Source organism: Coenobita brevimanus, chromosome 79 (genome assembly GCF_032717465.1).
Source record: "Coenobita brevimanus isolate Jiangsu-jjx chromosome 79, ASM3271746v2, whole genome shotgun sequence".
Lineage (NCBI taxonomy): Eukaryota > Metazoa > Arthropoda > Malacostraca > Decapoda > Coenobitidae > Coenobita > Coenobita brevimanus.
In genome coordinates, this window is record NC_137032.1 from 2,833,358 (window position 1) to 2,850,151 (window position 16,794).

Genomic DNA, 16,794 nt, shown 5'->3' on the forward strand with positions numbered 1-16,794 from the left:
AGTCTTCATCACTTTAATACATGAGTGGTCATCTAAGGCGAATTATATCTTGAAATATTAAGAAAAAGGTAAATTCGTCTGTCCTGAAGGATGGAACGTGGGATTCAGCGCTGCTCGCAAAGTATCGCAAGAAGAAACTAACATTGTTTAACTTAAGACTGATGTGATCCTCTTGACCTCTACTATAGTTTTTCATCTTAACTTGGTCCAGAATTTCGTCCTTTTACCATTAATTTCACGCAGCTCAGATTCTACGTCACTTCCTTTCCGTAGCACATCATCACTAGTTTCATAACCCAGTGCTAATCTTTTGCTACAACTCAGCATTCACGATGGAGAGATGATATTTTTAGGCCAAGACAGAATAAAAAGGATATACATACAAAATTTTAAAATGATAAATCAACTCCATGTTACAATAATAAAAAAAACAGTATGCTGCAAAATCTCTACCTTAATCCCCTATGAAAGAGACACTGAAAACTTGATCAAATTATGGACACTATAAACAAGAAGGTATGGCGACCAGATTTAACCATTCAACCCTAATAAATATGCTCTAAATCCACTACCCTCACCGCATCCTTATCGTTACCACACTACTCCTAATCCCACCACATCTCACTCATCCTACCACTTCCATCCTCACTCTACCACATCAGCCTACACCCATCAGACATATTTTCAGTCATATAAAACAGACATAAACTCTTTTCCTGTTTTCAGCCTTTAACACGCACGGCAACAACCCCATCCTCATCCCAGCACCCAAATCCTTACCATATCGAACTTCTTTTGAAATCTCTCTCTCTCTCTCTCTCTCTCTCTCTTCCCTACATCCCCTTTCTCATCATTTTCCTAACCCGCTCCTCCTCATAAAGCTCCACACGTCACCCATTCATACCCTTCGTTCCAACATTTTCCGAAATGGTGGTGACGTCTGTGTGTGGCTTTTGTTCTCCGTCTCTACATATATTTCCCCTGTCTCCCCATTTATCCGTCCACCTCGCAGCCCCTCGCGTACCAGGAAACGTGTTATTTTGGATTTCAATATTTCCTGCTGCTGTTTCTGGTTCCCTGCTCCCAGCCCTTGCATTTGTGGGATAGAGAGTTAGGATCTACGGCGACGAAGACGACGACGGCGATGAGGATATCCTAGTAGTTACGAAGATGGCTACCGATGATCTTATGCAGGAAAATGGTTTACCACATAATCAGCCGATAAGGTAATCAGTAACTGTAGCTCCGTAATGGCTGAGAAAGGATCCATGCCGATACAACATTTTTTACACAAAACAGCTTCTAGAATAATCCCTTCAAGCTTCTTGAAAGTCTCGCGAGAGCCCGTGATACTGGGATACAAAATCAGGCTAAGCTGATGGTAAGTTTAATGATGGACTTTTTTTTTTTTTCTACTACATAATTTCGACATTCCAGTCTGGGTAGCGCTAAAGGTTTTATTCATGTGAGACAGAGAGTCTTCCACCTGTGAATGCACGTTAACTCACTGGAACTCAGAGCACAGACAGATCGCAATGACACATGCTAAGCTGCCATGACTTCCTTATTATATATATATATATATATATATATATATATATATATATATATATATATATATATATTATATATATATATATATATATATATATATATATACAATAAAGAGTGTAGGGTTGTGAGTGTATTATACGCAGGTGGTAGGGGAACGTGGCTGAATGCCTGTGTGGAGGGGACGAGACCCAACTCATCTGTATGCATAAGGCCTTTATCTTGGCTTATTTGTGTGTGTGTGTGTGTGTGTGTGTGTGTGTGTGTGTGTGTGTGTGTGTGTGTGTGTGTGTGTGTATTAACATTCGTGTGAGTGAGTGGGACTTTAGTAAGCATGTGGAAGAGAGAAACAGTGAACTTCTGTATATTTTTAAGAAAATGCCTGTACGTGAATTCGTATAAATGCATGCATGTATGTATGTATGTATGTAAGTATGTATGCCTAAGCTGACGACTGGCGTGAGTGAAGCATTTAACGTTAACCAAACTAACAATATTCCCTGTCAGGTTTGATTGAAAAGCTCGTATGTATGTATGTATGTATGTTTGCCCAGATCATTGCACCATTCGCAAAACTGCTTAATATTATACACATTTTTGTTAGTTTATGCACAATTCTGATACATTTTCCATTCTCCTTTATAGTGTCCATCCATCGTTCATACTCTTTTTAGTTCATATAAATTACATATTCTCATTCCTGTGTATGAAATATAAGTTGTTTATACCTTTACATATTCTGCCTTGTTTTATATATTTTTCACATTCTTTCTAGCACAGGCATATTCTTTCCACACCATGCGAACTGATAATACTCTTTCCAGTTCTTATACACATCCTTACTGGTTCTGAGAGAGAGAGAGAGAGAGAGAGAGAGAGAGAGAGAGAGAGAGAGAGAGAGAGGCCAGGTTACATAGTAGTAGTAGTAGTAGTAGTAGTAGTAGTAGTAGTATAATCTATTCCCCTAAAACGGAAGTCCTTGAACACTAAATGGCGTGGTGGCGAAATTCAACTTGAGACTTCCCCATACACCACTCAAAGAAAAAAGATTACGCAAGTATCGACTCCCCATCTCAAAATACAGCACCAGCCATGAGGAAAATACAAGAATACGGCAAAGAGATGGATAACTTATTCATTTCGTAGTTATTTTGTAGTTCATTTATGCAACGACCAGGCGATTTTATTTTAAGAGAGACTTTTCGAGATGGAAGGTTTGAAACAGCCATCATTAACCGTTTAAGTGAAAGAGAACCCTCCTAAATGGAATATAATTGTCTTGAGGAAACAGGAGTAAAGTGGAAGGCACGTCATCAAATTCAAGAGGTTAATAGATTGGGTCCTTCTCCTCGCCTATCCTCCATCCATTCCTGAAGAACAGAATGAATGGGGTATCTAAAAACAGAATGACCTCTCCCCCCAAAAGACTTTAGGAGCATGAGGCACCGAAAATAATATGGTCTCCACTGCAAGTATATTCTCCACCCCAAGACAGATTCGTCCCCCAGAGATAAGAAAACGGTGAGGTATGTAAGTGGAGAGAGTATCCCAAAGCACAGACCCCGGGAGACTAGTGAAAAAAAAGAAAGATTACGGAAAGGGGGTGGGGGAAGGCAAGGAGATTGATTGCTCTCTCTCTCTCTCTCTCTCTCTCTCTCTCTCTCAGCACCGCACCAGCAACACAGCCCCAGGGATACCGAAATAAAGGCAGCTGAAATAAAGAAAGATGTGTCCCCGATGCAAAGCAGGATCACAGGAAAGCGAGAATAACCCACTCCCAACCCAAAGCCCAAGGGAGACCAGAGACTGATGTGGGTGGGGAGAGGGAGTGGAATGCAGACAGATTGCTTTCCACCCCCAGAAATCTAAAAAGACAGTCTCAGGAGAATTTAAATGAGGAAATCCAACGTAGAAAATAAATACACGTGTGTCTGTATGCGTGTGTGGGCTAGGGAAGGGGAAGGCGGAGATGCAAACAATATCCACCCCCCTACCCCTGAAGGACCCTAAAATAGCATAGTCCCCGATGATATAAAGAAACAGGCGTCCACACCAATGATGGGCAACATGTCCGTGTGATCAAGGTTGTATTTTTGGTCCTTTTCGGCTACATTTGGACTTTTCGGGGGAAAACGGCGCACCACTGGAAGGAGTTTCAAAGTCCAGGTGCTCCTCAATCAAGAATATTTTCCAAGCCGTGTGGGGCGGGAAAATTACACATCAAATTTCGGCTGAAGTGTAGTGTACTTCCTCATTTCACTCCCTCGAGCCAAAAGCAAAATAATAATAAAATAAGGTGGGGAGTCTATAAGCATAAAAACACCTCCCAAGGAAAAAATCAAATGGGACGAGAGAAGTAAAAATAAACTTCTCAATAAAAAAAAGTGGATATATTTGGGTCAAGGGGGGAAGGGGGGAAATGCAAAAACACCATCCCCAGCATAGAAGAGGAGGAAACGGAAAAATAAAAAGAAATAATCCAAAAATAGACGAAAAAAAGAAGCGCAAAAACACTACATCTCCGCTTGCCACCCACACCCACTCCAGCCCCTGATATTAGAAGAAACCCCAGAGAGAAGATTAGAAGGGAGGATCGGCTAAATGGTGCCAGGGGAGGGAAGACGAACGTGGGAAGGGAGGGAGGGAAGGAGGAAAGGAAGGAGGGAGAGAATGGGGAAAGGAAGGAGGGAGAGAATGGGGAAAGGAAGGAGGGAAAAAGGAAAGGAAGGAGGGAGAGACCGGAAGGAAAAGAAAAAGGGAGAGAGGGAGGAAAGAAAGGAGGGAGAGAAAGAGGAAAGGAAAGAAGGAGGGACAGAATGAAGAAAAGGAGGGAGGGAGGGACGAACAAAATGAAAGGAGGAGGGGAGGAAAAGAATGAAAAGAGGGAAGGAAGGAAGGAGGGAGGGAGGGAGGGAAGGAGGGGAAGGAAGGGAAGATGAGGAAGGAAAGGAAGTAGGGAGAGGGGGAGGAAAAGAAAGGAAGGAGGAATGGAGTAAAGGAGGAAAGGAATAAAGAAGGGAGGGAGGGAAGGAGGGATGATGACTGCCCGAGAAATAAGGCTGTAATGTCCGTCCTTCAGTTGCCTCACACAATTAGCAGGAGGCTCCCTAGGATTACTGGGAGCGAGGGGGCGTTAAGGACCCCGCTCTCTCTCTCTCTCTCTCTTTCTCTCTCTCTCTCCAACGAGGATGAGAAGGACTTTAAGGTGGGATGAAAGGAAGGGACCATTCCAAGGACTCAAAGCCTTCACGTCAATGGCTTCTTTTATTACAGTATCTTTTCTTGCTTCCTACAGACGATTTAATTCCATTGAGTCGTCTAATAATAAAGTAGTTACAAAAAAATGTCCTTAACCTCTTCAGTACCACAGTATGTCTAGCTTTCGTTCTCTTGCTACGGCCAGACGATTTTATTCCGCTCTAGGAAGGCCTCTCGCAGTCCAGGGGGTTAAAACACATCCCATTACCTCTTCTAATATCATCACATCTTTAGTATTTATTCTTGCCAACACCAGGCACTATCCTTGCTTTAGGTAGATCCCTTGCTATGATGGTATCTGAAAGTCTCCATTAATCCTCCTCTATTAAAACACTTTTTATATTTTACTTTTAATATCCACAAGCAATTTCACTTAATCTTGGTGAATCCTTTACCAACAAAATGATTTAACGCTTTGAAACTGATGACATGCATATATATTTTTCTCTACCTATAGATAACTTGCATTCAGATAAGGACAGATGTATAGGGAACAGTTACCATTTATCTCTTCCATTATTTATACGTTATTTTTGTTCTAGCAAGAGACCCTTTTACTTAGCTCTGAATGACACCTCTTGTAGCAAAAGGGATTATGGCAACTGTGTCATGTAATTAAATGGGCTTAAACCAGAAGCGTAAATGCTGGCTATGATGAAATTTAGATATCACGGGACATATTAACAAAAGGATCCTACCCAATTAAATTATAAACAAGTCACCATAAGTCAATTGTCAACCCACATCGTTTTGTTTTTCGTGTATTTTCACTACAATATTCACTATTTCGATTCCAAAGTCTTTCATAACCTTATGAGTGAATGCAGTCGTATAAACATGTAACTCTCTCGAAAGACAGAAAATCTCTAAGAAGTTTCCCTTGACGTCCCTACAGACTTTCTCTCAGTCTCTCCAAGAAACCTCTACATCTCGACGGATTTACCCTCGGCATCTCCAAGAAACCTCTACATCTCGTCGGATTTACCCTCAGCATCTCCAAGAAACCTCTATATCTCGACGGATTTTTCCTCGACGTCTCCAAGAAACCTCTGCATCTCGACGGATTTTTTTTCGCCGTCTCTACGAAATCTCAAATTTTCTACGATTTTCCCTCGCTGTCTCCACGATACCTGGACATCTCTACGGGTTTCTCCTCGGCGTCTCCAGGAAACTTAGACATCTTTACCAATTCTCCCTCGGCGTCTCCCTCAATATTCTTTCGGCGTTTAGCATTATCCTACTGCAGGTTTTGTGAAAATTAAAGATTACATTTGCTATAGCTAAGGGGCAATGCAAGTCGTTGATTGTAACAGTTCTCATCCCGAATCTCTCTCTCTCTCTCTCTCTCTCTCTCTCTCTCACACACACACACACACACACACACACACACACACACACACACACACACACACACACACACACACACACACACACGCATACACACAAAATGCGCGGCAACAATAACAACAACAACAACAACATCAAACACTGAAAAAAACAAAAACAAAAAAAATTCTCTCTCTCTCTCTCTCTCTCTCATTCAATTACCACGCCTCTCTCTCCATCGCCAGACCTCATCCACCTTTCATCAGTGAAGTCAGTATGGCTCACTTCACTTGTTCACTCCCTCACTCACTTCCCTCCCTCCCTCACCACCACCATTCCTCCCTTACTATCTTCCTCCCTCCATCATTACCAGCATCCTTCTGTCTCCATCACCCTCTCACCCTCTCTCTCCAACACCCTCTCTCCCTGCCTATTGTTCACTCGTCCATCCCATCACTTCCTCACCACCCATCCCTCTCTCCATTTCCCTCTCTCACCACCACTATCCTCCATCTCCACCATTTTTCTTCATCATAATTTCGCCACCATCACCACCACCACCCTCTCTCTCCCCCAACACTCCCTTCTCCCTCATTTTCCTCCCTACCTCACCATCCCGATTCCCCTGTCTACTCCATCATTCCTCCACCATCACCATCACCACCACCAGCACACCCTGTCTCTCCATCATCCCTCTGTCTGACCCTTCATTCTCCTCTCTGTCTCACCACCACTATCTCCACCTTCCACTCCATCCTTCCACCACCACCACCACCACAATCACCTCCCTTCTTCTCCACTTTCCTTCCTCCCTTACCACCACCACCACTCTCTTCTTTCACGATACACTGTCTATTTCACTTCGTTCTGGTCAACCTTTTTCCCTTACACTTACCTCAATATTTCCGATTTTCAGCCAGTGGAAACAAAAAAAGAAAGAAAGAAAGAGAGAGAGATAGAAAGAAAGAGAGATAGATAGAAAGAAAGAAAGAGAGAGAGATAGAGAGAAAATGTCACTGAAAATAGAAAATCGATCCCACTTTTTAATCTTCTTTTGCACGCCGTAATTCACCCAATCACAGCTACCATCCCGTCCAGGACCCATTATTCTTCCACATCGTTCTCGGTCACCTTCCTCGTATTAGCTGCATCTTATATATCCTTCCCGGCAGTGGAAAGCGAGGGTGACAGTGAGAGGAGAGTCATCATTATCATCACCATCACCATCACCATCATCATATTTCCCCATTATTATTATTAATGGGATGAACACAATCCAAATTCAGGGAAACATGAAAAACACAAGAACTCATCACCATTAATCATCATCATCATCGACATCATCATCATCATCGACATCATCATTATCATCATCATCATCGACATCATCAAGCGTCTTCGTCATCATTATCAACATCAACGTAATTCTCACTAATAAAAATGGAATAGCCAGGATCCTACAACAAGACCAGGAAACCTCAAAAGAAACAGAACTACCGCAAGAGTACCCTGTGGAAATTACTGTCCTTCCATTCAATCGTCACATTAACCTTGGACATTGGGTAAATCACCTAACACTCGTCCAATTGACCTTCGTTACTTCATTCACAAAAATAAGCTCTCTCGATACGTGACACTTTCATTCATTTTATTTCAACGTTGGATTATCTTTTTAGTGTCATTTTATCCTGGTCTGGTGCGTTTATATATTTAATTCCGTCATTCTGTTTAAGTATTTTCTACATTATTCTTTCTATCAGTCATCTATCCACCAATACATAGCTAGACGCCTTCATCCTGTCAGCGGTGACTACAAACAAAAGCCCTCCATTTCGCCCTCCCTCCAACTCACACACTCCCCTCTCATAGCCCATATCTTTCCACTCCATTCCTTCGCGTCATCCACGGTCTCCCCCTCTCCCACTCCCCTCCCACACCACTCACATACACTCTCCATCGTGCAGTTTTATGTATCTTAGGAAAACTTTTGACACTACTAGGGATGCGTACGTAGGTCTTAATAGCTTCTTCACTATTGGGGTCCTCTCCTACTCAGAATAAAATCGTCTGTGGGCATCAAGAATAAAACTTAAATATCATGCCTGTATTAAAGGGGATTATTATTTTTAAACTTTTTTTGTCCTTCCTATATAAAGTATTTGCCACTGTAAACGTATTTAGGTATTTTACTCACACTAAAATAAAATAAACTTGTCCAATTTAGTCATAACTTTACCTCGATAAACCTTCTGCCACCTCGATAAACTTACTGTCACCCCGATAAACCTTTAGCCACCTCGATAAAGCTTTAGCCATCTCGATAAACCTTTAGTCACCTCGATAAACCTTTTGCCACCTCGATAAACCTTTTGCCATTTCGATAAACCTTTAGCCACCTCGATAAACCTTTAGCCATCTCGATAAACCTTTAGCCACCTCGATAAACCTTTAGCCATCTCGATAAACCTTTCGCCACCTCGATAAACCTTTCGCCACCTCGATAAACCTTTTGCCACCTCGATAAACCTTTCGTCACCTCGATAAACCTTTAGCCACCTCGATAAACCTTTTGCCACCTCGATAAACCTTTTGCCACTGCAGACTCACCAAGGTTAATCATTTACCCTATCACAAGACGGTTTATTTCAACTCAGAGAAATCATAGCAGTCAAAAATTTCAAGATATTTTGATTAACCGTGTCTCCGCTGTGGACGGTTTTTGAGTTACTGAATTCTTAGCTGCACCAGACGATTTTGCCTATCTGCGAGAAGTCTTAGGAGCCAGAGAGTTACAGAATGATCATAACTATACTCCTATTACTCTAACCTGGCCTAGAATTGTCTTCTCCCTATATACTGAGTTGTACCAAGGGATTAACACTAGAAAATGGAGCTAGTGCCGAAAAAGTGTTATGGAAAGGATGTAGAGCCATAGTATTGTCTTTCTGTCACTGTGCTACGCGGACGAAGGTGCACAAGGACGAAAATTTGGGCCAAGGTGAATGAACTACAACACCTATGCTACCAAGGATGCACTGACGTAATCTGAAGGAGTGTCCGGAAATAGCGCTACACTACAAATATACCTGACGTTATGTGGTGTGGGGATGGATCAGTCTGCTGGTGTGGGCGTGGGTGTGGCGGTAGGAGCAAGAAATGAATAAATGATACAGGGAGGACACTGATAACTCTAAGTCGTCCCTGCAACACACGAAATATTGTCTAGTGGAGTGGAAGAGGAGCGTTATATATGGACCACCTTATATTTACCCTTACACCATGCAACCAAATAAGAAAATAAAAAAAATCTGTCCGTCACAGATTCTTCAAATTAACTCTTATCTTTTCACTCACACCAAGATCAGTCTTTCCTCTGTCAGCTTGTTTATTATTTTTTAACCCTCGTCAGACCACTGTTTTATTTCAGTAATTAAGTAATACTCTCAACCGCTTCCCCCCTTCCCTCTGAACTTAATATCTGGTATCTGCACACCAGCGTTTCAACATTCTGACATACCAACGTTAAGTCAATCATTCCCTGGCAAGTGACATAACTCCATTAATTTCCACATCAGAGCCTTACCTTCAAACAGGTTGAAATTACACGGTGCTTTGATAGTCTCTTTAGTAGGAGATGGAAGGTGGCAGTGTGAGGTGTGATTGTGTGCTGTGGGAAGTTTGCTAGTGTAAGGTGGCAGTAGCCTACGTGGATTATTTGGGCTGGGGTACGTTAGACAAAGTTAGAACTTGCTAAGTTAGATTAGAAGAGATAAATTATTTTTCTGCATAAGGAGCAACAAATATATATATATATATATATATATATATATATATATATATATATATATATATATATATATATATATATATATATATATATATATATTGCGTTGTGTTGTGTTGTGCTGTGTTGTGTTAGAGGCCAAAAGTGAGAGTACAGTAGTAATACGAGGAGAGCAAAAGTGTTGGGTTGTCTTGGGCAGTGTGGTGGTGAGTTGGGAGCAGAAGTGTGCCTGTTGTGGCAAGGAAGGGTGTCGTGTTTTGTTGTGTTTTTAGTGCTGTACCCCATTGTATCGTATCGTACCTTATTGCATCGTGTTGTGTCATCCAGTGTACTGTTGTGTTGTGTGTCATGTCCTACGGTGCGCATCGTATCGTGCCATATCGCACTGTAGCATATCGTGTCGCGTGTTGTGTCGTACTGTGTTGTGTCATATACTGTAGTGTTGTGTTATATCGTCTAGAGTAATGCAGTGTCATGTCGTGTCGTATTGTGTTGTGTCATATTCTGTAGTGTTGTGTTATATCGCCTAGAGTCCTGTAGCGTCGTGTCGTGTCGTGTCGTGTTAAGCTGTGTTGGATGTAAGAAGCACAGGGGTCGTATTGAAAAACAAAATCCTAATGCTTTTCTTTTTTCTAGGAAAGAGCATCTCTAGGCGCAGCCCTGTCCGTCTGTCGTTCCCTAGCATTTTTCGGACGCAAGGTGCCTCACTCCCGTAGACTTAATGGAGCTCCAATCAGCAACTCTAATGGCACCGCATATACCCAGGAAGTTTGTACTTGTAACGATAAACAAGTATCCATGCCAATTAATTTTTATCACACATCTTTTTCTCCTCAACAGTTTCCCTGATTTTTTGTTTGGTGACTTTATATATGTGAAGACAAACGTTTATACAAGGCATCTGATACACAACTTAAGAAAGTTTATAATACGGCCTCGGGTCCTAATCTCCCCAATTTGACCAACGCCGACTCAAGTTTCTCAGTTTTCTCCCACTCGCTGCAAATCACATCTTGACCACAATCACGAGATCCGCCTCAAATGTTGTTAGTTCTGCACCACACCAACACCCAATATTAATCTCTGCCACACAAGGGTTCGATAATTCTAACTTCCATGACTCGCTCTCAGCTGAATACAAACGCCTTGCTCTTGTTAGAATAATACACTAGAGTTGTCCCTACGATGAGAAAGTTAACTGTGACAAAATTACCACTCCCTGCATCCAGTGACTCAATCTTAGCATAAAATCGCTTAGGTTTGGCTGGAATTAAATACTACAAAAGAGTCCTGATGATGACAGTTACTGGTGGCAGGATTAACACTCCCAGGCTCCAGATGCTTCGCCCTCAGTTGAATGAAATCGTCCAGCGTTAAGCGGAACTAAGTATCAGCGCACCCCGGTCAACAGAGAGATAAAGAAGTCACCAGGTACTTTTACGCTGCACGTCCTAAGAGTTATATATACAGCCTTCCCTCCTTTGTTCCAACCTTCCTGAACGCATAGTTAGTTTACTCACAAAATAAGCATTACACACCAGAACGTTACACAGAATAGACTGCGTACATACTGTAGTATACCTTCTTTTATTAAAATACAACTTACGTTAATATTCTGTCCATTAATAATGTGTAACGCAATTTATTAGGTGGCTAAAAATTATGCATATACTGTACAATATGCACATATTTACACAGTTCAGTTACATGATAGTTTTCGTTCATAAGCAAACGTATATTTCTAAAATTACGCATTCTGTATCTAGGCCTATTCCGACAGATTTCCGTTACAGCACAAGATAGTAATACATGCTCCTCCGACTGCACGGAAGCATCATGGCACGGACAAGTTCAAGCTGGGCTGGTGTACGGTTCCACCTGCCTGTCTCCACTCGAAGACAGACATCAGTCTGAGACGTGTGAATGATGTTCGATAAAAATCTGGAATATACTTGTCCGAGGAAAACACCTCATGCACAGTCAGAGAAGATGTCGGATACATAGGTACTTAATTTTGTTGCGTTTGTAAGCTCTTCGCGTACATAATCCGAGATTTTATCTAAGGGATCTAGTTGGTCGTGTTGTTGAAATGCATTGGAAAATAATCTGTATACAGGAGTGTTTTGATCTCTACACATACGATGTACTAAATTAAATGGCCCTTCCTGGTCTGTGTGATCTACCTTTGCCCGTAATAATGTCTTCCTTTGTCTTATGATACACCGTTGATCTTCTTCATTCTTCTCTCCTTTCTTGAACATACCCATTTTCTTCTTTTATTCTTTCCCTCTTTTCTTCCCTTCTTACCTTCGTCTCCCTTTTCATCTTCCTTTGTTTGTCTCTACCTCTACACATTCATTGTCTCCTTCCCTTCCTTCCCCCCCTTCCTCACTTCCTACATTCTTCCTCCTTCCCTCCCTCCATCCATCTTTTCCGTGCTCAACACACTCACTCTCTCCCATCTTCCTTCCTCCCTCCTTGAATCTATTATGCCGACCTTCTTCTGTCTTACGTTCCTTCTTCCCTCCCTATACACATTTACCGCCTCCCTAGTCGCTTAAACGTACATACTCTCCCCCTCAAGTCGTCAAGGGAAATGTGTTTGATGCACTTCCTACGGCCACGAAATACTAACTTCACCCAACCTACCCTGACAGACCACAGCAATCACAAGAACAATGCGCACCACAACACACAGTACTGATCAACCCCCATCCCCCACACCCTCACCCACCCAAACCCCTCCACGAACACACATCCACCCACACACACTCAATCACCCCTTCACACACACAAACACCACCACAACCGAAAGCACCACCACCACGACCAAAACACATCATACCACATCACCACACCACAATGTCTACCACAGCAACACCACTGACAGCCACAACACAACCACCACACTTGTCAAACAGTTGGCTATTTGTTCAGGGAATGGAAACTCTCCCTTCCACCTCAGACCCCCTGTACCCCTCCTCCCTTCCATGTTCAATCCCCCTCCCCTATGACCATCCTTCGTCCCCCTCCCCCCCTCTGACCATCGTTTGTTCCCCCAACCCCCTACTCTCCCCCCACCTCCTCGCATCTCCCTTCTCCTCTGACCTTTTCCCTCTTTCCTCCCTCCTCCTCCCCTCTTCTCCCCTCCTATCAGCTCCCCTAACCCCGACTTTCTGCCCTTCCTTTTAGGCCCCCTCTTACCTCTCCTTCCATCCTCTCCTTTCTTTCCCCTGCACCACATCTCTTACTCTCCTCCTCCCCTCTCGATCTCAACCATCCTAACCCTCTCCATCCGCTTCTCTTCTCCCCCATGTCCCATCATCTCCCCTCAGACATCCCCTCCCGTCTGACGTCCTCCCCATCCCATCTTATTCTAATCTCCCCTCCCCTTTTACAGAACTCCTCCCCTCTTCCTCGGACAGCCCCTTTCCTCCTTGGCCTCCTCCCCAACCTTGTCTTACTCCAATCTCCCCTCCTGAACTCCCCCCCTCTCCCCTCGGACAACCTTTCCCCTCTCAAATCCTCCCCCATCCCGTCTAACTACAACCCCTCCTCCTCTCTAATCTCAGACCCACCCAGGGCTCGACCTACTCTGGGCTAAATAAAAAACTGGACGACTTGATGCTTCGGGAATGATTTGGCGGGTGAATAGGTCATTAAAAAGAGTCTCTATTAAAATTAACTCTTTTAGTATGATGGCTCCTCTCTCTCTCTCTCTCTCTCTCTCTCTCTCTCTCTCTCTCTCTCTCCTCTCTCTCTCTCTCTCTCTCTCTCTCTCTCTCTCTCTCTCTCTCTCTCAGTAATATCCACAATGTCATGCGAGAAGGACAGGGAGGGGGTGAGGGAGGGGGAGCAATCATAAGCGAAACACACCCCATTACTTTAACATTATCCTGCACACAATAACCAAATTAGCTGTCAGGAGGAAGTGGGAGGGAGAGAGAAGGAAAGAGAGAGGTAGAGAAAAGAAAAGAGAGACAGGAACAGAGGAGAGAAAGAGAGGAAAAGAGAGGGGAGGAAAAGTTGAACCTTCCTCCAATGACATTTCCGCGAGAGAGAGAGAGAGAGAGAGAGAGAGAGAGAGAGAGAGAGAGAGAGAGAGAGAGAGAGAGAGAGAGAGAGAGAGAGAGAGAGAGAAACCCATCACACTCTTCCTCGGTCGCTCATCTGAACGTATCACTGTCGCAGCTTCCTTTCATACTTCTTGAGATTCACACTTACTTCTGACTTCAGCTGGCCTCTGACATCACTAGGAGAACCACAACAGGTCTCCTTGAAGGTGTATAATGTCCTCTGGCGGTAGCAGGAAGTGTAAAAACGAAAGACGTCAACATAATTAAGTGTCGCTTCTTAATCTTACACTTCTTCATTTCACATCACGACTTCCTGACTTATGTAGCACAGCACACTAAAGGTACGCACGCACACACACATTAAGCACGCAAAACAACACCCACATCACACAGACAGCAAACATCATATACGGTAACACACACACACACACACACACACACACACACACACACACACACACACACACACACACACACACACACACACACAATCCCTAGCGTCACATGTATGAGGTCACAGATATAGTACAAAGAAGTCATTGGCCATTTTAAAGTGCCATTCCATCGCGGTCATTGCCTAAATTATAATTCCAACAGCCTAGGGACTTTATTCTTCCTTTAATAAACTCTGTACGAACTCATTAACCCTTTCAATACGACGACGTACTTTTAATTATATTGTCGTTACCTCCAGGCGATTACATTAAGATTATGAGAGACTAACCTGGAGGGGATTAGATATAGCCTCAGTTTACCCATCCTTTGCAAGTCTCCCCTGAGGCTAAATAATCATCTCGTAGCAGGAAGGAAACGAAGAATATGTCCTCGGGCTTAAAGATCTAAGCTCAGTTCAAGTACTCTAATTACTCGGTGTTGCTGAAGCCACACTGTGGTGGCACCGATATGGCCGGGTGGTGGAGCTGCCCGGTTATAAGATCGTCTCTAAGCTCCCGCCCGTATCCCCGGAAAGAAGAATGATGGGCTTTTGGAGAGGGGCAACCTGAGCCTGCAATTCGCCGGGCTCAACTCATGAAGATGAACCTAGGGCTAAACCAACAATAACGAAAATAACGCCAAACAATAACAACAACAACAAGGTCATAAATTGAAATTTAACCCTTACATCCCAAGAACGTCTTTAGTATTCTGGCTGACACACTTAAGAACCACCTCATTCAGAAGATGTTTTTCACGCTAGTTTATCCAGCTCAGGAAAGACTTTTCGCACTAAAAGGGTAAGATAGTCTTCACTAGTCCCCCCCCCCCCCTTACTACCACCACATGGAGACTTTACTAAATTTAATAAACTCATCTGACCGTGGCAAGAGGAAAAAACACTACGTCATCAAAGATGTTGCGTAACCCTGGTCTATGTGACCGAATAGACCCGTCGGCCACAGGTAAGCAACTGTTTCTGTGGGGTCGTCCCAAAGGTATTGCACAGAACATACGCCATGTATGCATCCGGTGCCCCTTTGTGGCAGACAGCGCCTCAACAGGGAAGGACCGCGTCCTTCCCTCGGCGAGGTGCAGGGAAATATTAGGTGTCGCTCCCGATTGGACACCACATTTGCCCCTCCCAGGGTGCACAGCGCCACCACGTGTAGGCTGCTCGTCATTAACGTGAAGGGGTTAAACTGATGAGAGACCCCATTAGCTGAAATGTGACGGAAACACTCTCCATTAAACACTTCATCCCAACGACGCCTGTTTCTCTCTATCCTGACTAACACAAAGGATTTTATGCAGCACTGGGATATCACCCTCCCCTCCCTCCGCGAAAGGATAAGATACAGTCTCGGTTAAACCCCTTCATTACGGTAAAGTCCTTGAATATGTTTTCATCTTAACTGTCTCAGGTTCCTGTAACTTACTTTCAGTTGATTAAATCGTGGAAACATAATACGAATAACACGGCCACTATAGGGATAACGCCAACTCACTCTACTCACCATAAGAATAATCCGTCGTAGTGAAGGTGTTAACACTCTTACCTGAACTACGACTCTAGGCAAGCAAAAGTTCAGAGGGGAACGGGCGACTCTCCTTGGATTCTTACCTGGGAAAGGAAAAGCGAATCATGTAACTGGGAAACAGGGTACGAAAAAAATAATCAGTATCATCATCATCATCATCATCATTATCATCATCATCATCAGGCACCTATTCCCCATAAATAAATTGTTTACATAACTTCCAGAATAAAAGCCATTAACATTTGACCCTTTTTTCATTCTTGGTACACCTCCTAACGATTTTATTCAACTAAGGAGAGACTTCGAACAATGGGGCTGGAAAATAGTAGTCACTGGTCCATTCACTTTAAATTGCCTACCCTAGGCTAATCAACTCGTCTGGAGGCGGCGAGAGAAAAAAAAATTGTCATGGAATGCAGGGGCTATTACTGTGCATTCATGTGTGTTCGTCATGCCACCCATCCACCTCACCCAGGGAACCAGACAGAAAATACGGACAAGAATAAAAATGTTTTCTCCCCTTGTGCGTGTGTCTCACCATGAAAACACAGCAGCAGTATAGGATTTCTGGCCGCACATGGACGCAAAGTAACACATGCACACACACGCATACATACGAACACACGAAAACAAATCCAGAATGGCATCGTTTTTGGTTATTTCAATCACCATTTGTATATAACGGACTTTAAATTCTTATGCATGACTTTTCGCCCATTTCAGAGCTACTTCCGAGTGTCTGAAGAAGCCCTGACAGGTGCGATAAGTTACGATTAAGAAAATAAGGGTACGTACCTCTAAATGATGTTTTAATTACCTCCGC